Source organism: Puma concolor, chromosome A1, assembly GCF_028749965.1.
Source record: "Puma concolor isolate L17-30 chromosome A1, mPumCon1.1.hap2, whole genome shotgun sequence".
Lineage (NCBI taxonomy): Eukaryota > Metazoa > Chordata > Mammalia > Carnivora > Felidae > Puma > Puma concolor.
Window position 1 is genome coordinate 220,934,995 of NC_141667.1, and position 21,760 is coordinate 220,956,754.

At 40.1% G+C, this 21,760-nt stretch overlaps 1 protein-coding gene and 1 non-coding gene across 8 annotated transcripts in view; both read left to right on the plus strand.

Annotated features, from left to right (window-relative positions):
• The window catches only part of LOC147584782 (uncharacterized), a 475,011-nt gene that overhangs the window by 84,222 nt on the left and 369,029 nt on the right, over positions 1-21,760 (plus strand). The window lies entirely within an intron of this gene.
• LOC112861822 (U6 spliceosomal RNA) lies at positions 13,974-14,080 on the plus strand. The gene has a single exon (XR_003223712.1). It is a non-coding gene; the product is annotated as a U6 spliceosomal RNA (small nuclear RNA).

A 21,760-nucleotide genomic window follows, 5' to 3' on the forward strand; every position in this document is an offset into this window, starting at 1 on the left:
GCTGGGGACTGGAAGCACAAAGTTAGCTAAATACTGACTTGCTGTTAGGATGTAAGTTAGTCCTCACAGCAGACTAGGCCACTGCCTATAATGCTGGACCATGGACTCTTTTCTTTGAGGGCAAAATCCAAGAATTCTTTCTTTTTTTCAGTGTCTACCAGGGCTAGCTCCTAGTAGGTGTTTATAATATTTATTGAATTGATTTACAGTCTACATACAGTAGGGATACAAAGAAAGACTTTTAAAGTACCCAAAGGGTTTTACTTTTTGAAAGAAAACTATAGCTTTTGATTAATAAGCATGATAATTATGTCCCTTTCCCTACTGTTTTGGATGAAGGGGAATGTTTTTGAGATGGGGATTCAGAAACAGTCTACTTCACAAACTTCGCCTATAAGCCTTTCCTTCTCTGTGTGAAAGAAATCAAACTTAAGCAAGTCTGGGGAAGTGTGAGAGGTTAGCATACTTGTAAAGACAAAACAATCACAAGTAAGGTGTCAGCTGAGTGAAGGCCAGTATGGACTCTAGCCTGCAGGCAGTCTAGAAAGAAAACTCATTCTGAGACTCTCTTCCCCTGTGGCTGGCGAACATGACTGATGTCTAATGAAGAAGAATTGCTGGTTAAATAAGAAAGAGTCTGTATAATATGTGTTATAATGAGTTAAACGTTTGCCTACTAATTGTAGTAGGAAATTGTTTAGGAAACCTGGGTGCATTGAGCTTACCCACATTGTATTTGAGGCCATCTTCGTTAATTTTCATGCTTTCTAAACTACTGAGTTAAATAAACTCATTCAGGTGTTGTCAAAGTGAACCCACCTAATCTTACTAACATCTTGGTGTCTGGATAAGATGTGCCCAGGATCTAGTCTATTTGGCTGCTAAACACACACACACACACACACACACACACACACACACACACTCACACACACACTTGTTGAAAAATATTCATCGATGTCTACTGTATGTCAGGGGGCGTGCTGAGCACTGAGGATGTGAGTCAGGCACAATCCTGTCCCTCGCGAGGCTTACAGTGTAGAACAGTAGATGAACAGAGCAGCCGTGTCTCTTATTTGGGTAGTGCAGGAGACCTATAGCTCATCCTGAGCTTCCAGAAGTGTTTCCAGAGGTGGCCAGGCCTGCTGCCTTTCCCACTTGCCTTTCCAAAGGGCAAGACATGCAGGTTACCACTGAGACAAATGCCCCATTCATGGTCTGCTGGGCCACTTAAACTTTATTAGTTGGTCATATGGAAGAACAGGAGAAGTTTAAGAGAATGATAATCTCGTAAGTAGCCATATTTGGTCAGTCTTCAGGTTGATTTCTGGGGTATTTAGAATGATATGATAGTTATCTAGATGTGTTCGTGGGACAAGACAAGCCTAGGGTCCTCCTACCCTGCTGCTGTCTTCCTCTTAAATAGTCATATTTTAATTGCCAACTCTTTTTTTTTTCATGTTTATTTATTTATTTTGGGAGAGAGAGAGAGAGAGCAAGTGCATGCACAGGGGAGGGGCAGAGAGAGGGAGAAAGAGAGAATCCCAAACAGGCAGCTCAGAGCCTGATGAGGGGCTTGATCCCACAAATCATGAAATCATGACCTGAGCCAAAATCAAAAGTCAGATGCTCAGCTGTCTGAGCCACCCAGGTGCCCCTTAAATGCCAACTCTTAAATGGAGTAAAATACTTAACATAAGTGAATTGATAATTTTAAGGCCATTAATAATAACTGTCTTTAATTGTAGCAGTTTTGCCTTGGACAGAAATCATGGGGATAAATTTTAAATCTGGCTGGAAAATAGCATTGAAACAGTACTAATATTATCAAATTTTTAGTATGGGGGTATTTGGAGTCATTGAGATTTACTCTTTGTATGTTCAGGAACATTAGTTGTTTCAGACTGGAATATAACTGGCTATAGCTAGTTGAATAAAATTCCTGCAGTTCATCCATTCTTCTCCTACCAGCAGGTGTCATTATGGAAATATGAAAATACTGTAAATTCCAAAGTTGTAGGAACTGGCTATGAGAAAGAGAAGTGTCATTTTGGATATTAAAAAACAACAAAAAATGAAGAAAAAATTTGGTGCTAACCAAGTATGGCATGTTTAATTACTAATTTGGCAATGTTTTATGATACAGTGTAAATGACACAGGATTTCAAGGCACAAGCTTAATTTATTTTAATTAGATTAAGCAAATATTTATTAAGACCTGGTTAGGTTCATAGGGGTATCAAAAGAAAAGACATAATTCTTATCCTTAAGTAGCTGGCATGATATCTAGGGGGAAGAAGATACTTACATTAAATAATTAACAGAATGCATCTGTCTTTCTTTTTAATATGCCAGACTGAAGTGCATAGGTAATAAAAGTAATGAAAGTTCCAGCTGGAAGGGCTGTGTGTAGTATTGTTGATTCTGTATTAATCAAGTAATACTCTTTATATATTTAAGTAGAGAGGAGCTTCAAAATTTTTTGTTAATAAGAAGGCTCATTCTTTCCTTTCTTGAGAACTGCCATCACCTATCTTTCTCCATACATTTTAAGTAATAATTATAATAATTACGTATATTGGTTAACCTAGGATATAACAATTGTTTATAACAGTTTGCTGTAACCAACTGATAATACGATTAAGTCTTTCTAAAAACCAAGGTAAATACTACCAGTGGTCATCTTTTTTTAAATTTTACTTTTATTTATTTTGAGATGGAGATAGAGAGCAAGAGGGGGAGGGGCAGAGAGAGAGGGAGATAGAATCCCAAGCAGGATCCTCACTGTCAGTGCAGATCCCAACACGGGGCCTCAACTCACAAACCGTGAAATCATGACCTGAGCTGAAATCAAGAGTCAGATGCTTAACCAACTGAGCCACCCAGGCACCCCCTACCAGGGGTCATTTTTACTAGGAGACTTAACACAGTACTCTGATAAGAAGAGTATTAGTGTTCTAGATCAGGATCAATGCTTCATCTATCCTATTTTCCCCTCGAGACTGTGAGCTCTTCCAAGGCCTGGGATATGTAGCATTACTCTTTGCATTTCTTTTTTCTTTTTTTTTAAAGATTTATTTTATTTTTTAGAAAGAGAGAGGGTGAGCGGGGGGGGGGGGGGCGGGTAATGGGGCAGAGGGAGAGAGAGAGAGAATCTTTTTCTTTTATAATTTTTTAAAGTTTATTTTGAGAAAGAGAGCAAGCAGGGTAGGGGCAGAGAGAGAGAGAGAATCCCAAGCAGGCTCCACACTCTCAGTGCAGAGCCTGATGCAGGGCTTGAACCTACAAACCACAAGATCATGACCTGAGCCGAGATCAAGAGTCAGATGGTTAACCGACAGAGCCACCCAGATGCCCCTAGAGAGAGAGAGAGAATCTTAAGCAGTCTCCATACTCGGCATGGAGCCTGATGTGGGACTCAATCCCACGACCCTGGGATCATGACCTGAGCTGAAATCAAGAGTTGGATGCTCAACCAACTGAGCCACTCCGGCACCCCACTCTTTCATTTCTGACATTCTAAAACTGGGTCTGTGTCTTTAGTGAGCAATTAGTACGTGTTTGTTGAATGACTAAATGGTGAAAATATCACCAAAGGATAGGGTATTGGCACTTGTTCATACATTATGTTGTTAGAATGTATGTTGATATTAGATTAAGAAATCTCAGATGGAGTAAGTCAGAAAACTGGATTGAAAAATTGATAGATTCCTAAAGGTTTCTCTTTTGATTCTGTTAGTCCATCCAAGGAAATCTGTCTCAAAAAGTGTTTTAGGGGCACCTGGGTGCTCATTTGGTTAAGTGTCCACCTTTGGCTCAGATCATGATCTCACGATTTGGGAATTCGAGCCCCTGCATCCGGCTCGCTGCTGACAGTTCAGAGCTCGGAGCCTGGAGCCTGGAGCCTGTTTCAGATTCTATGTCTCCCTCTTTCTCTGCCCCTCCCCCACTTGTGCTCTCTCTTTCTCTCTCAAAAATAAATAAACATTAAAAAAAAATTCACTTAAATAGGATGGTCAATCTTTTCCATTGACAATTTACTTACTGTACTCATACTAATTCTTTAAAAGAAATTTTTTTAAACATCTTATTTATTTTTGAGAGAGAGATCATGAGCAGGGGAGGGGCAGAGGGAGGGAAACACAAAATCCAAAGCCAGCTCCGGGCTCTGAGCTGTTAGCACAGAGCCTGATGTGGGGGTCAAACTCACGAACCATGAAATCATGGCCTAGGCTGAAGTCAGATGCTTAACCAACTGAGCCCCCCAGGCATCCCGATACTAATTCTTTTTATTTGAAGGCCATTATTAATTCACCAGCTGCCACAAGGTGAGGCTGGTATCTTCAGCCTACCTTTGGTAGACTGAGCTAACTACTCTTTATTTATCACTTACATCTCCAGCTGCTTACTGGACTTCCCCATTTTGATTTTCTGTTGTCAGCTCTAACTTTACTTGTTAAAACAAAATCATCATTTTTTTACATGTAAACTATCTCCTTCTGAGCATACTGTTTTTCTTAACATTACCATCATTTTTCCAGTTCCCAGGCTAAACACTTTGATGTTTTCTTTTTTAAATCTTTTTCTCCATCCAATCAACAAACCTCTTCTATTTCCTTTGTGATGCTTTAGATATTTATTAATTCTTTTCTTCCTTTCCACTAAGAAGACCCTGGGTTAGATCAAGAGTGGATAAAATAGCCTCCTGGATCATCCTATTATCAGTTTCTCCTCTTTTTTTTCTAGGAATGACTATGAGCATTTTAGTTAGAATCATTCAAACATCAATACCGAGTTTAAACTCTTTATCAGAGTGGCTATGGCCCTTCATGATATGCTACCTGATCACCACTCTAACTCAAATATTGTCTACTCCACTGCTTTGCTCCAGTTATATAGAAAAATGCAATTTTCTGCCTAGCCATCCTCTGACTTCTAGATTTTTTTTATTATGGTAAAATATATGTAATGTATACATGTATAATAATGTGTACATTATTTTATATTATATTTTACTTTTATTTATTATTTTTTAATGTTTATTTATTTTTGAGAGAGAGAGAGAGAGAGAGAGAGAGAGAGAGAGAGAGAGAGAGATACAGAGCATGAGCTGGGGAGGGACAGAGAGAGAGGGAGACAGAGAATCTGAAGCAGGCTCCAGGCTCTGAGCTGTCAGCACAGAGCCCAGTGCGGGGTTCGAACTCACGAACTGTAAGATCATGACCAGAGCCAAAGTCAGACGCTTAAGTGACTGAGCCCCCCCAGGCGCCCCTACATTATTTTATAACAAATGTGTAAAATTTACCATTTTAACAATTTTGGTAAAAATTCGGTAATTTTTTTTGTAAAGAGTATACATTTCAGTGGCATTAAGTATATTCATACTGTTGTGTAATCATCACCACTGTCCATCTTCTGAACTTTCTAATTTTCCCAAAAGGAAACTGCACCCATTAAACAAAAACTCTCTGTTCCCCCCTCCCCCGGCCCCTGATAGCCACCATTCTATTTTCTGTCTCTGTGAATTTGACTACTCTGTATATACCTCATATAAATGGAATTACATATTTGTCCTTTTTTGACTGGCTTATTTCACCTACCACAATGTCTTCAAGGTTCATTTATGTTGTAGCCTGTGTCAGAATGCTTTTTAAGGCTGCATAATATTCCACTGTATGTATATATCAGTTTGTTTACCCATTCATCCATCAAGGGGTATTTGTAGTTTTTACTCTTTTAACATATCCTGCTAATTGCAAAGGATTAATCTTCCTACACCTTGTTTTAGTCTTATTACTTGACTGCTCAGAAGTCTTCAGTGAGTTCCTTCTTTCTTTTTGCTAAAGATTTGATTTTTTATTTGATTTTATTTTTTTGAGGGAGAGAAAGAGAGAGTGTGTGAGTGGGGATGGACAGAGAGAGGGAGAGAGAGAATCTTAAGCAGGCTCCATGCTCAGCACAGAGCCCGACCTGAGGCTCGATCTCACCACTGTGAGATCATGACCTGAGCCAGAATCAAGAGTTGGACGCTTAACCGACTGGGCCACTCAGGCGTCCCCTCAATCAGTTCCTTCTTACTGGTAGGATCAGGTGCAGTGTTCATAGCCTAATGTGCATAGCTCTCCCCTGTCTGGGTCTGGTCCTCTGTATAGAATATTATTGCCCAGAGGTGCCTGGGTGGCTCTGTTGGTTGGGCATCCAGCTCTTGGTTTTGGCTCGGGTCATGGTCTCACAGTTTGTGGGTACAGGCAATGCGTCTGACTCTGTGGTGGTGGTGTGGAGCCTGCTTGGGATTTTCTCTTCCTCTCTCTCTGTCCCTTCCCCACTTGCACATGGGTGTGCCCTCTCTCAAAATAAATGAATAAACATGAAAAAAATTAAAACAATAATCTTATTGCCCATTATTAATCTTCAACATTTGTTCATGAAACAAATATTTTTTTCAATGCCTGGTATGTGTTGGCCCTGAGAGAAGTGCTACCGATCCAGCATTAAACCAAAATGACCTGGTCTCTTGTCTCATGGAACTGACCTCAGAGCTAAGTGATTCCTTCATTCATGCCAGAATGCTGTCCCCTTTCACCTTGGGAGCTAGCTACTTCACCCAATATGAAATTGCTAAAAATCATTTGGTGACCAACTTACTAAAAGCTAATTCTCTACTAATCATTTGGTCAAAAGATGAACTTGCCAAAATACTGAGGTTTTCTAAAAAAATACTTTTGCCTTGGTGTCACTGAAGCTCTTTCCTTGGAGATATATTTTGGCCAAATGCTATTTATTTTTTAATTCAATTTAATTTTATTTTGGTGCCAAAACCTGTTTTTATTAAAGCACTGGGACAGAGGGCAGAAAGACCCCTTGTCAAATGCTGTTTATTTATTTATTTATTTATTTATTTATTTATTTATTTATTTAAATTTTTTTTTTCAACGTTTTTTATTTATTTTTGGGACAGAGAGAGACAGAGCATGAATGGGGGAGGGGCAGAGAGAGAGGGAGACACAGAATCGGAAACAGGCTCCAGGCTCCGAGCCATCAGCCCAGAGCCCGACGCGGGGCTTGAACTCACGGAGCGCGAGATCGTGACCTGGCTGAAGTCGGACGCTTAACCGACTGCGCCACCCAGGCGCCCCTCAAATGCTGTTTAATATCAACTTTGTGTTTCACATTGTAGACCCCGAGAATTCCTAAAACACTTAATACTTTCTATAGAATGATTAAGTTTTTAACACTGATTTTTGTCTTAATTACCATTGCCTCTGTCCCTGTTGCTTCTGTCCCTAAATGTGCCCTTGCATTGACCTGGTGCAATGGCTTTGACAGATTGTCCAATGTAAGGTATTTGGCAGATGATTGCTCAGTAAATTGGTTATTCATTGAATTAGTCTTTAGGCGGCTTATCATTTGGCAAATCAGTTTTGAAAAAAATTCAAAATGTCTTCTCTCCCTTGTAATAAATCAGAGGAAGCATTTTCTTCTATTTTTCAAGGTCTATCCTCTCCAAGTTGAACCGTAATATCTTTTGATAACTCTGTTGATTTGTCTTTAGTGGTGTCCTGACCAGAACCAATAGTTGGTTGGTTAATCATGAGAAGTTGGGAGATAATAGAAAATCATACAGACACATCTTTTAAAATAAAACATATTAATGTATATTCTATTAGCCAGTGTTTCAGCGTAGGGTCAAGGCATTTTCTTTGCAAATGGGCCAACTGATTATTCAAATCATCTCTCTTACATAAACTGTACTCAGAATGAATCACCTATGATTTCCAGTTTCAGTTTTTTTAAAATAAGAGCAAGATCTTAAAGACACTTGTGCTATAATGAATGCAGAATCCTTGTGTATTTTTATTATTCTTTCCTGTCATGAACAGTTGTCTCATTCACATTCAATTTAAGAGCAGATTTCCTTTCCTTTCCTTTCCTTTCCTTTCCTTTCCTTTCCTTTCCTTTCCTTTCCTTTCCTTTCCTTTCCTTCCCTTCCCTTCCCTTCCCTTCCCTTCCCTTCCCTTCCCTTCCCCTTCCCCTTCCCCTCTCCTCTCCTCTCCTCTTTTCTTTCTTTCTTTCTTTCTTTCTTTCTTTCTTTCTTTCTTTCTTTCTTTCCCTATTTCTTTCTTTTTTTCTTTTAGAGAGAAAGACAGAGCACGAGTGGGGGATAGGGTCAGAGGGAGAGAAAGAAAGAGAATGTTAAGCAGGCTCCAGGCTCAGCATGGAGGCTGATGCAGAGGTCGATCCCATGACCGTGAGATTATGACCTGAGGCAAAAGTCAAGAGTCAGATGCTCAACCCACTAAGCCACCCAGGCCCCCCTCAGAGCAGATTTTCATAGCAACTCATCTTTATTGATTCTTTAAAAGAATCCAGTTTGTATTTTCAAGGACATATAACTCTCTTTGTTGTCCTATTTCATCAGATAATGTAAATACTTAATTGAATTATATAATTACAATAATAACTACAAGTGGCACAGCTTGACTGCTTTGGAAAGCCTACCATGCGGTTGGTGGGAGTAGAAGCCTGAGGGCACGTGACAGAGGAGACTGGTGGCTCTGAGCACCGAGGGTGCCATGGTATCAGCTGGTGTGTTTTCCTGAGAACATAGGGAGTACTGTTAAATGCATAGTCTTTAGTGCAGTTTGGCTAGAAAGGCTTTTACTGTATTTGTTCATACATAGACAAAGGTATGTGTGTGCTTACTATCTTATAATGAAGTAGGAGCTGAGGAGGGGTTTATCAGAAATTGGTATGGGGAACTGAACAAATCCTTCAGGTTCAAATGATAGGAAAAGGGGACTTCTACATTTGATGTAAATTTGCAGTGATGTATCAGAGATCCAGAACCTAGGGCAACGAGGGTGGAGAGAGGGAAGAAGAAGCAGGGTCTTAGACTGTCATGATTGAGCCCTTTATCCCCAGGCGATGCATTTTTCTACGTGGGCCATCTCTGCCAAGAAGTCCCCTCCTCCGCTTATGTGACCGTGCAGGGCACAGCCAGGTGTTTTAGCCACCGGGGAGGGAAGCCCTCTGGTGCTTTTCACCTGACTGCCCACCTTTTGGCCCTCTTCCTCCATGTAAAGGTGTGCGGGTGGCACTCTGTCAGGGTGTGTTATGTGCACTTTCGTACAGGTGTGTGGAAAGGAATTGTGTGTGGGGGTGGGAAGTGGATGCCCCCTTTCTAGTTTTCAGTACTGACGCAGTCCTGCTCAGTGCTCATACCAGTAAAACTTATCCTTCCTAATCAGAATCAAGGCGATGGAATAACAGTAATGTAAATTATTCTGCGCCATGCTTTTATGGTGTTAGTGTGGTTTATTGCTTCATTTAATGAGATAAATAACAAGACTGCTTGAAAGAGGTGTTCTTTGAAGAAAACATTAACTGAGGTGAGAAAGGAGTTGTCTTTCTGTTTCTCCCTTGCTTGCAGTCCTATCTGGGTACTTTTTAAATTATCTTCTCCGAGCTTTGTCTCATGAAGGTACAGCTGTATCAGGACATTGGCTTGTGGGGGCTCATTGTTACTCCCCCCCCCTTTAATAGATGCAGTTTTTGACAGAAAAGAAAGATCAATAAACAATGTCAAGGAGAGCACAGCCCCTAGGCTCAGTCGTGAGGACTGCTTTTGGAAAATAGTGGCTGGGATTCCCTTGTCTGTGATCTTGTTTTCTAACTGCCCAAATCTGCATTGTCACAGATGGGCACCTTTTTGCTAGATCAAGGAAAAGATGAATTCTGTGGCTTTGGAACAATGTTTTCTTCAAGTGCTTAACCACAGGCAGAATAAGGTCTTTTTGGGAAAGGGAAACTGGACTACAGGCATCTTTCTTCCACCAGAGGATGAAATGGATCCTCAGCCGGCCTCACCACACACACCCCTTGCTTTATATTAACTTGCGTTGAAATCTTACAGACTGTCCTCGATCTCTGAACTCGAAAATCTCTTGTAATACTATAAATTACCCTCACTGGCTTCCCTTTTTAAGCTCTAGTGAATAATCCAAGTGTTCTCAAGTTTCTGTTCTAAACATGTCCCTCCAGGGACCTGCAGTGAAAATAAGGCGTTGTTTTACGTTGTTTGAACACTGCATGAACCCAGTCCCTGCTTTGATTTTGGAAGCTGACCATATTTGAGGCAGTTCTCCTAGCCTACAGCTGTGCCAGATTCTTCTCTTCTCCTCATTGCCTCCAGGGCCAGGACCCTCTGACTGCGTGGAGGTGGGGTAAGAAGTGCAACCCGCTGTAGGGAAAAGCGGAGGCTCTCTCACCCAGTGAAGCAGTGAGCCTCAACAAAAATGGCTGGATGAGAAATGCCCAACAGAATGCTGTGCAAATATTAGACACGTGGTCAGTCTTTGTTGAATGAGCAGATGAAGGCCGAAGAGGGTGGCAGTCATGCTATTCTCAGCTCGGCCTCCCTGGTGACAACTTTCATCTCTAGTTACTCTCCTTGATGCTTCACCTGCTCTCTCCATCCCATTGCTGCTCTGCACTTTCTTCTCTAACTAGGGGAAAAGACAAGGGCTAGTCTGAGAGTCACATTATCAGTCAGGACAGGGCTGATGGCAGTTAAAGGTCATAGACTGAGGAGGCTTCAGAACCAACCGCAGACATAGACACCTGCCTCTGCTGTGCTGCCCTGATGCTTGGATAGATGGGATTGTCATAGGTGGTCAAAAGACATTCATGGAATACTGATTCTTCAGTGTCCAGGTTGGGTTTCTAATGTTTTCTAAGTGAAGGGGTTGAAAATAGGCTGTGTTCACGCCACATATCTTTATTCCAGCATCCTTTGGATGAATTGCATGCTCTTGACTCTGGAAATGTGGAGTGTCCTCCTCTAACTTCTTAGCTTTACAGAACACGGTTTGTGTCTGTTACCATTGTCATTTCTGGCTTTCATATGGCCACAACTATCTGTTAAGTCAGTGGAAAACAGACTGTGGTTTACTTAGATATTTTCTTAAACTCCTCTGGGGCAGTGTCTACTCTGCAGGCAGTTTTTCCTTTCTCCACCTTTAGGATAATTCTGAGAATCCAAGGAAAAATTGGTATCTTTTGGACTTGCAGCCAAATATATTCGCTGGTGTGGCTAAATATTCAAACAGATTTAGAATGAATGACACTGAGTCTTTAGTCACAGGGTGAAGTTCACCACTTTGAAGTGTCTTCTTTCCTATTGTGTTTTTTTTTTCTTCTGAATAAAGTGGAATCCTATCAAATGTAGGCCTAGCTTAAACAGATAACACTTATGCTTAGGAAATTTTGTTTTCTGCTGCAACCAGTAAGTGTTTGCCTTGGGATACACAGAAGACGATAGAAAACCTGCTGTTCCCTTTGTTGTTTTAGTTCCCACGTGCTGCTCATGTTGTGAACTTTTCATTGTGCCGAATGTGATTCTAATATTGATTGTACAACAGATTGTGGTTACCACACAGTCTCTACAGGGAAGTTAGGTCCCTGGTCTCAACCAAAGCCATGGTTATCTGTTCTACTTTTGCAGGAAAATTTGGATGTATTGGACTGAACTGAGAGACTGTATATCTCTGACATAGGGATTTTTAAGGATAATTTTGATGATATGTAATTTTAGCCCTAAGTGCTGACTTTAGAATCTGTCACCTAAGATAATATACCACAGTAGTGTCTGATTTGTCTGTATGGTTCCTTTTGTGATAAATAATTCACATTCTGATAACATTCTGCATTATTTTTCTAATTTAAAATGATCTCTTGGCTTCTTAGGTAGTGAGGACATAGTTTGAGCTGGTATTTGTTGCCTTCTCCACATTTACTATATAGGGTCTTTGTAAGCTACTGTTGATCTGGGACATTATGGAGGAAACTTAGAACCATACCTGGAGTGAAAATGTTGGACACACCCCAATTTGAGTTTTTGAGTTGGTTGATGGGTGCTGTGTGCCACAGGACACTAAGATTCATAAGAATAGGCTAAGATCTCTGAAGATAAACACCCAAACCACCAAAGCTCAATCCTACTGTTCTTGATAATGGCCTGCACTATTTATCGTGGATTGTAAATTGTTATAGTAATAGGAAATGTCTGCCCTGACTGGGATTGAGAAAGATGTTGAAACCTGAAGATGGGCTTTGTTTAAATGCAATGAAACTCACACAAATCCAGGCTTCCTTGTACGGGTTGAATCTCACTTAAGTGCAACATTCAGCAACAGTCCAGCTTGAGAAACCTTGAAGAATAATGTAAATATTTATTCTTAAGTTTTATTTTTATGGGATTTCAGAGAGGGATTTCACATAGTGAAAGCATACAGAAATCTTCCTAAAAATTCCCTTTACACTTCTTTCTTTCTTTTTTGCCAGCCTCCCACTCATGGCAAAAGTGAGAGTGAAAAGCTCCCTCTTGCTCTGCTTAGAGTGCACTTGTGGGTGGCTCTCCCATTCTGAGCCCTCACACATCACATACTGACTTTCTTTGGTGTATGCAGTCTTCTGGAACATGTACTGTCTAGCACTGGTGATTTTTGTTGTAAGCATAAGCTACTCTTGCCCCGGAATTCTGGTGACTAAAATCTTCATAGCAGTATGAAAGTTTTGCTTTTATTTACTCTTTAATCTTGGCATGGGACATATTGCTTGCTCTCACACTGATATAATATGTTCAGTCAAGTTGTCTAAGACCCTCACAACCAGGCCAATCTGCCTTCACTCTCACTAAGTCGGTAATAAGGGGAGGTATGTATGCAGGTACAGTTACAGTATGTATAACAAACAGCAGGCCCGAAGTAATACTCCTCACTTCCCCTCTTGGTCTCTCCTTTGTAATGGCTTGCTTCCAGAAGGCAATATAAATGTGATGGATTTAGAGGTAAATTGCTCTAACTGAATGATGGCGGTGGTGGTGGCTGTGGCTAGTTCATTTTTAGTCTGGGTGTGACTTTTATCTCAGACGATTCTTTGAGTTACTACCAGAGCAGGACATATGGCTGTGGCCTGGGGGGAGAGGGAAACAACTAAGTCTTCTTGGTATATCTTTATTCTTTATACAACTTTGCTTTAAATTTATACAAGCATCTGTATTAGTTAGGTTCTCCAGAGAAACAGAATCAATGGAATGTGTATATGTTTCTCTCCTCTCTCTCTCTCAATCCCTGCTCTATCTATAAAGAGATTTGTTATAAGGAATTGGCTCATGCAGTTGGGAGGCTGACAAATTCCAAGATCTGTAGGGTGAGTTGGCAAATTGGAGACTCAGCAGATCCATTGGTGTAGTTCCATTCTGAAGGCTCAAGACTCAGTAAAAACTGATGTTTTAGTTCAGGTCTGAAGGCAGGAGAAAGACTGATGTCCTAGCTTGAATGCAGTCAGGCAGAAGAAATTCTCTCTTACTCAGTCCTTTTGTTCTATTCTGGCCTTCTACTGATTGAATGAGGCTCACCCACAGTAGCCAGGACTATCTGCTTTACCAGGTCTATCAATTCAAATGTTAATCTCTTCCAGAAACACCCGCATAGACACACCCAGAATAATATTTGAGTAACTATCTGGGCACTCTGTGGCCTCATCAAGTTGACCCATAAATTTATCCATCACAGTACTCATGAAGAATGTAGGAACATATAATTTACCATTCAGTTTCCATTTATATATATGGCTATTACTTGATGGACGTGATCATGCTTCTAGAATTCAGCGAAAGGAAAGGCATGAGAAAATTTTAGTAAGATTATTTTTTTCCAGTGTTTTTCTCAAGAAGTTATATTAATCTGTAGATCATTTTCCTTCTACTTTATTTAACAACTTAGGGTATATACTTTATATTGCTGTCTTTGGCAGCAAGAAATGATAGAACATTCTCTGTTCTATAAAAAATGATTTTTTTTCCTAAAGAAGGTGTTCATATTCATATTCCATGAAATCGAAATGGTCTACCCACCTCAAAAGGAACAGTTAGAATTTTTGCCTGAATGATAGCTTAAAGAAATCCTGTGCTTGTGCTCACTTTGGCAGCACATGTACTAAAATGGTAATGATGAAGAGAAGACTAGTAGGGCCCCTGAGCAGGGGTGACACGCAGATTTGTGAAGCATTCCATAGTTAAAAAAAAAAAAAAAAAAAAAAAAAAGAAGAAATCTTGTGGCTTTTTTCCCCCATTAGCTTCAGCTAACATGGATTGTCTCAGAGAAGCTTGCTTGAGCTGACTCACCTCAGTATGATGCCTGTTGGGTTTTGGATTATCAACTTTTCTTCACCTGAGAATTTGACTGAGCAAGAACTCTGTGGGCAGATTACAGGCGATCCAATTGGTGGTTATTTGGGCCAAATCACAGGGAAATATCTGGTAGGTAGGATGGGCCTTCTGGGTAGGAGGCTCTTTCTCACAGAAGTGGCTTATATAAGAGGCATGGAGACTCAGCTCCTAATGGTTTTAATCCAATTAACTGGGAGGCAACATATGCTGTAATGGTGTTACTTCTGTGGGGAACTTTCTCAGAGATCTCTGGTCCAGTAACTGGCCCAAAAGGAAAGACTCAAGAGAAATACTGATTTTACCTGAAGTCTATGGACAATTTTAAGTTTTTAATTCCAGTTAGTTAACATACTGTGTTATATTAATTTCAGTTGTACAATATAGTAATTGAACAGTTTCATGCATCACCTGGTGCTCATCACGAGTGCACTCTCTAATTCCCATCACCTATGTAACCCATCCCTCCACCCACCTCCCTTCTGGTAACCATCAGTGTGCTTTCTATAAATAAAAGTCTATTTCTTGCTTTGTCTCTCTCTTTCTCTCCTGTTTTTCCCTTTGCTTGTTTGTATTGTTTCTTAAATTCCACATATGAGTGAAATCATATGGTGTTTGTCTTTCTCTGACTGGCTTATTTCCCTTAGCATTATGCTCTCTAGCTCCATCCATGTTGTCACAAAAAGGGCAAAATTTCATTCTTAAAAAATTTTTTTTAACATTTAAAATTTTAACATTTATTTTTTGTTGAGAAACAGAGAGACAGAGTGTGAGCAGGGGAGGGGCAGAGAGAGAGGGAGACACAGAATCTGAAGCAAGTTTCAGGCTCTGAGCTGTCAGCACAGAGCCTGACTTGGGGCTCAAACCCACAAACCCCCAGATTATGACCTGAGCCAAAGTTGGACGCTTAACTGACTGAGCCATGCAGGTGCTCCAAAATATCATTCTTTTTTATAGCTGAATAATATTCCAGCGTGGTTGTGTGTGTGTGTGTGTGTGTGTGTGTGTGTGTGTGTGTATACACATATACATCACATCTTTATCCATTCATCAATCAATGGGAACTCAGGCTGCTTGTGTATCTTGGCTATTGAAATTAATGCTGCTATAAACATAGAGTTGCATGTACCCCTTTAAATTAGTGTTCCTGTATTCTTTGGGTAAATACCTGGTAGTGCGAGTGCTGTATCATAATGTAGTTAGTCCTATGTTTAACTTTTTGAGGAACCTCCATACTGTTTTCCGCAGTGGCTGCACCAGTTTGCATTCCCACCAATAGTGCACAAGTGTTTCTTCTTCTCTACATCCTTGTGAACACCTGTTGTTTCTTGTGTTGTTGATTTTAGCCACTCTGATAGGTGTGAGGTGATATCTCATATTGGTTTTGATTTGCATTTCCCTGATGATAAGTGATGATGAGCATCTTTTCATGTGTCTGTTGGCCATCTGTATATCTTCTTTGGAGAAATGTCTGTTCATGCCTTCTGCCCATTTTTCAGTTGGATTGTTTCTTTTTTGGATGTTCAGTTTTATAAGTTCTCTATATTTTGGATAGTCACCCTTTATCTGATAGGTCTTTTGCAGATATCTTCTCCCATTCAGTAGGTTGCCTTTTAGTTTGGTTGATTATTTCTTTGCTGTACAGAAGCTTTTTATTTTGATGTAGTCCCAGAAGTTAATTTTTGCTTTTGTTCCCCTTTCCTCAGGAGACATATCTAGAAAGAAATTGCGATGGCTGATGTCAAAGAAGTTACTGCCTGTGTTCTCGTTTAGGATTTTTATAGTTTCAGGTCTCACACTTAGGTCTTTCACCCATTTTTTTTTTTTTTTAATTTTTTTTTCAACGTTTATTTATTTTTTTTGGGACAGAGAGAGACAGAGCATGAACGGGGGAGGGGCAGAGAGAGAGGGAGACACAGAATCGGAAACAGACTCCAGGCTCTGAGCCATCAGCCCAGAGCCTGACGCGGGGCTCGAACTCACGGACTGCGAGATCGTGACCTGGCTGAAGTCGGACGCTTAACCGACTGCGCCACCCAGGCGCCCCGGTCTTTCACCCATTTTGAATTTATTTTTGTGTATGGTGTAAAAAGTGGTTTCATTCTTCTGCATGTTGCTGTCCAGTTTCCCCAACATCATTTATTGAAGAGACTTTTTCCCATTCTTTCCTGCTTTGTCGAAGATTAATTAACCATATAAATGTGGGTTTATTTCTGGATTTTCTATTCTGTTCTATTGATCTATGTGTCTATTTTTGTGCCAGTACCATAATGTTTTGATTACTTACAGCTTTGTAATATAACCTGAAGACTGGAATTATGATGCCCCCAGCTTTGTTTTTTCTTTTACAAGATTGGTTTGACTCTTTGGGGTCTTTTGTAGTTCCATACGTATTTTAAGATTGCTTGTTCTAGTTGTGTGAAAAATGTTGTTGGTATTTTGATAGGGATTGCATTACACATGTGGATTGCTTTGGGTAATATAGCCATTTTAACAGTATGTGTGCTTCCAATCCATGAGCATGGAACGTCTTTCCATTTCTTTGTGTCATTTTCAGTTTCTTTCATCAGTGTCTTATAGTTTTCAGCCTTTCACCTCTTTGGTTAGGTGTATTCCTAGGATTCTTATTATTTTGGGTGCAGTTGTAAGTGGGATTGTTTTCTTAATTTCTCTTTCTGCTGCTTCAGTGTATAGCAATGAAACAGATTTTTGTAGATTGATTTGGTATCCTGTGGCTTTACTGAATTCATTTATTAGTTCTAGCAGTTTTGGGTAGAGTCTTTAGGTTTTTCTACATATAGTATCATGTCATCTGTATAGAGTGAAAGTTTTACTTCTTCTTTACCAATTTGAATGCCTTTTATTTCTTTTTGTTGTCTGATTGCTGTGGCTAGGACATCCAGGACTATGTTGAATAAAAGTGGTGAGAGTGGGCATCCTTGTCTTCTTCCAGACCTTAAGGGAAAAGGTCTCAGGTTTTCCCCATTAAGGATGATGTTAGCTGTGGATTTTTCATAGATGGGCTTTATTGTGTTGAGGTATGTTTCCTCTAAACCTACCTTGTTGAGGGTTTTTACAATCAATGGGTGCTGTACTTTGTCACATGCTATTTTTTTTTTTTTGCAACTATTGAAATGATAATCGGTTCTTGTCCTTTTTCTCATTGATGTGATGTGTATCACATTGATTGATTGATTTGATTTGTGAATATTGAACCACACTTGCAACCCAGGAATAGATCCCACTTGATTGTGGTGAATACTCTTTTAATATATTGTTGAATTTGGTTTGCTAGTATTTTATGGAGGATTTTTGCATCTCTGTTCATCAGGAATATTGCTTGATAGTTCTCTGTTTTAGTGGAGTCTTTGTCTTATGGCCATTCTTATCATTGTTCCTTGTCGCTTCAAATCAGACTCCCTGCTTGGTCACCTGAACCTTCTTCCATCCTTGTCCTTCCCTCAAAGGTTCAAGACTGGTATGCGTGTGCCCTCCTTGTTCCAGAGCCTATTCTGGACTGTTCTTTATTCCCATCTCCCGTTCTTCACTCCCAAAGCATATCAAACTTGGCCTATGTCTTTCCTTTCCAGCCTTGTGTTTGCCCTTTTGCATTGATGAAATTTTCAGCTTCTTCAAATCCCTGAACTCTTCTCTAACTCTTCTCATTGCTAAGTTTGGGGAACAGACATCTCTTCCAATCCTACTTTGGGCTCTGGGGTCTCATCCTGTGTTAACCTATATAGGCTATGGTGGGAGAGGTAGAGGAGGAGTAATTTAACAAATACCCCATGAGATCCAATTTTAAAATCTTTCACTTATCGTAGCTAATTTGAGAAGTAGCAAGCTCATTTTATGGATTAAATTTATATATCAACTAAATACATAAAAATAAATACCTATATATAAAATTACTTCATTACCAAATTAATTTTCTTCCAGACTTCTGCTTGCTAAGATAAGAATTTCCCCCCTCTAGGACGTTAATAATAACTCACTAAGGAAAATGCAAAATCTGCCCCTCGTAAAAAAGCCTTTAACATGGATGGGATGGAGGGCCACGCCAAAAGGGAAAAAATAGGAAATTTGAGAAGTAAGGGAAATATATTTCAGAATTAATACTTTTCAGATTATATATCTATGTAGTAAGCTTTCAGCGTTTTATGGGGCAAACAGAAGTTCAATGACAATGTTAGTTAGGTAGTTAAAACATACAGGAGGCCAAGCCTAGTTGTTAGTATTACTAACAACTAGGTATTACTGAAGGGTCACCTTGCTCAGGGAACTCAAGCAAAAAGTCTGTTTTTAAAACTTTTCTAAATGATAAAACATTATTAGAATTGAGTGAAATTTTTCTACTACAAGTAAACTCTTCATCAAAAGGAATTAAGAATCACTTATCCTTATATAATTGGACTAGGTTTTTTGTTTTTTGTTTTTTTTGTTTTTTTTTTTTTGTGAACAATAAAAAATGGTTACTGCCTGCATTGTTTTCACCCTGGGGCTTATTGGTCATAAAGCACTCTAAAAACAAATTAATTTGTAGAGCTTATTTTGACAAGAAGTAAATACAAAGGTAAAGCAAAGTTTGTATAGTGCTATTATCATGGCCTCTTGGGTGTAATTTATGTATAAAGAAAATAAAAGGGCAAACATAACTTTCAATCTGATTGCCTGTAAAGAACTTAATTGAAAACAGTTTTCTTCTTTTAAAAAGTGATTTATTTTAAATGTGCTTTTACGAACAAAGGTCTTATTGATAACCATTTTAAGTGTATTATCTCAATGTGGGATTTAAGTAAAAGGTCAAATCTTGTAGAGGTATTTTTGGTATGACTCAGTTCTGTTCACAAACTTTATCAAGAAAATGAAATTAGTTAACATTTTCAAGTCTGAGCACTTGTCTACAGAGGCAGCAAATGTGCCTACATAGGCACCACTGCCCGCCCCCCCCCCGCCCCACCCCCATTACCACCACCACAAATACAGACTTCAAGGAGAGAACTTTGGTTAAGAAACATGGAAAACAAAAAAATTCAAAATGCTACTTTGTCAGTGTTCTTTAGGTAAGATAGTATTATGTGATGGGAAAGCACTGGATTATGTTTCACTAGAAGAATAAACTTAATTCATATATGTGATTTTTGCAGTGTGGTCGGATGAATCAGATCTTTTTTGCTTGAAAAAAAATTTTTTTTGCTTGAAATTATTTGCATTTATTCAACATATTCAATTAAAAGGCCCACATTTTATTTCAGCAAAGCTAATGTGGAATTTTTTTTTTTTTTTGGTTTATTTATTTTGAGAGACAGAACATGAGTGGAGGGGGTGCAGAGAGAGAGGGAGACACAGAATCTGAAGCAGGGTCTCCAGCTCTGAGCTATTAGCACAGAACCCAATGCAGGGCTTGAACCCACAAACCAGTGAGATCATAACCTGAGCCGAAGTCAGATCATTAACCAACTGAGCCACCCAGGCGCCCTGCTAATGTAGAATTTTTAATTTAACATTTAACTCCTGTCTGGTAGTTAATATTTCACCCCTAGGACCTTCAGCCTCCATCTCTGGAACATCTGTGACTTGCCTTTTTCCTGGATATAGTGTGACTCGTAGAAGTAGTTTATTGGCCAAATGAGAGGCACACGCCCTGTTGGTCATAGCAGGGCAGGCTCCGTTTGCTGATGGGCTGTGGGACTCAGCACTCAACAGTATTTAGTCATTCAGCTCCTTTCCCAAGGAATAAGCCCCAAATATTCTAGTAATTAACCTTTGCTAGTCTGGAGGTTCAGCAGGGGCAGGGAAGGAAGGACCTTCTTTTTACTTTCCTTCTCAGTCCTGCAGCTCTCCCCAGCTTCATAAATGATACTTCAAGTGTGTACTAAGGAAAGTGCAAGTGGGACTCAGGTCCCTAGAAAGCACTACTTGATAAAAGCTCTGAGCAACCTAAAATATTAAACAACCAGAGTCTCTTATTCCCTAACTTTTTCCTGATGGGAACGTTTTTACCATTGGACTTCACTGTCTTTATCCCATTTCCTGACCTTGAAGTGGCTGAAAGGAAGTGCTTTCCTTTAGGAGTCTGAGGGGACCAACGGATGCTAAAGCAGCCTGATGGCCAGTGGGGCCAGGAGGTTGGGCAGCAGCTAAGACCTCCAGGCCTTTGCGTTTCTGATAACTTCTGCCTTAGATGTGAGAGATACTTCCAGGCTTTTCCTGAATTTCCATTGTATGCTTTGGCAAACAAATGCCAATCTTGACTCTTTTCCATTTAAAATAGTTCTTCCACTTTCCGTGTGGATTAGCGTCAGAAATACTGTTTTATGTTGTCCTAGACTCTGCTTCCAGCTTGCTCATTCTCCATTATCCCTTCTTCCTTGCTAGCAGAACTCTGGTTTTCTTCATATATTGGCAGCAACATGCCTAGCCCTAAGCAGTTGCATCCTGACTGGTCTAGGCTAATTCCAGTCTAGGACACTGGAATATTTTCCCCAGTGTCCCTTGCAGCTAGAAGTGGTGAAGTAACCTAGTTCTGACCAGTAAGACTTAAGCAACACAAGTCCACCGGGAGGAGGGAAGTGGGGAGGGTCAAGAGAAGGAAGATTTCTAGGAAAGTTTCTGTGCTGCTGTTAAAAGGGTACAGAAACTGCTGGGTTTTTTGTCCCTTCATCTTGGCTTGAATGTAAATGTATTGCCTTGAGTTGGGGCAGCCATTTTGTGGCCATGAAGTACAGGCCTGACTGTTCATTATGTGAGAAAAATATACCCCCACTCACATAAGTTACCCTCACTGGAAGATTTCATTACTTGACACAGAATTTCTTTTCTTTTTTTAAGTATACTTTTATTATTTTTTTTTAATTTTTTAAAAAATGTTTATCTTTTAGAAAGAGAGAGGGGCGCCTGGGTGGCGCAGTCGGTTAAGCGTCCGACTTCAGCCAGGTCACGATCTCGCGGTCCGTGAGTTCGAGCCCCGCGTCGGGCTCTGGGCTGATGGCTCAGAGCCTGGAGCCTGTTTCCGATTCTGTGTCTCCCTCTCTCTCTGCCCCTCCCCCGTTCATGCTCTGTCTCTCTCTGTCCCAAAAATAAATAAACGTTGAAAAAAAAAATTTTTAAAAAAGAAAGAGAGAGCACAAGCCAGAGAGGGGCAGAGAGAGAGGAAGGCAGAGGATCTGAAGTGGGCTCCATGTTGACAACGGAGAGCCCACAGAGAGCCTGTTTTGGGGCTTGAACCCTCAAACCGCGAGCTCATGACCTGAGCTGAAGTCCGACACTTCATCGACTGAGCCACCCAGGCGATCCTCAGCACAGAATTTCTAATTGATACACACAAAAATTCTAAGATGTGCAAAGAAAGTATAGTTTCTTTATATATTTTGTAACTGATTTTACCTTCTTTCTGAGCTTTCAAGTCAGAAATGATGGTGGAGAAGGTGGTAGTAGACACTGACATCAATTAGCGGTAATTTATTTTGGGTAAGTGACCCAGCTGTTTAATTTTCCTTCCACTTCCCCGTACCTCTCCTCCAAGATGACATT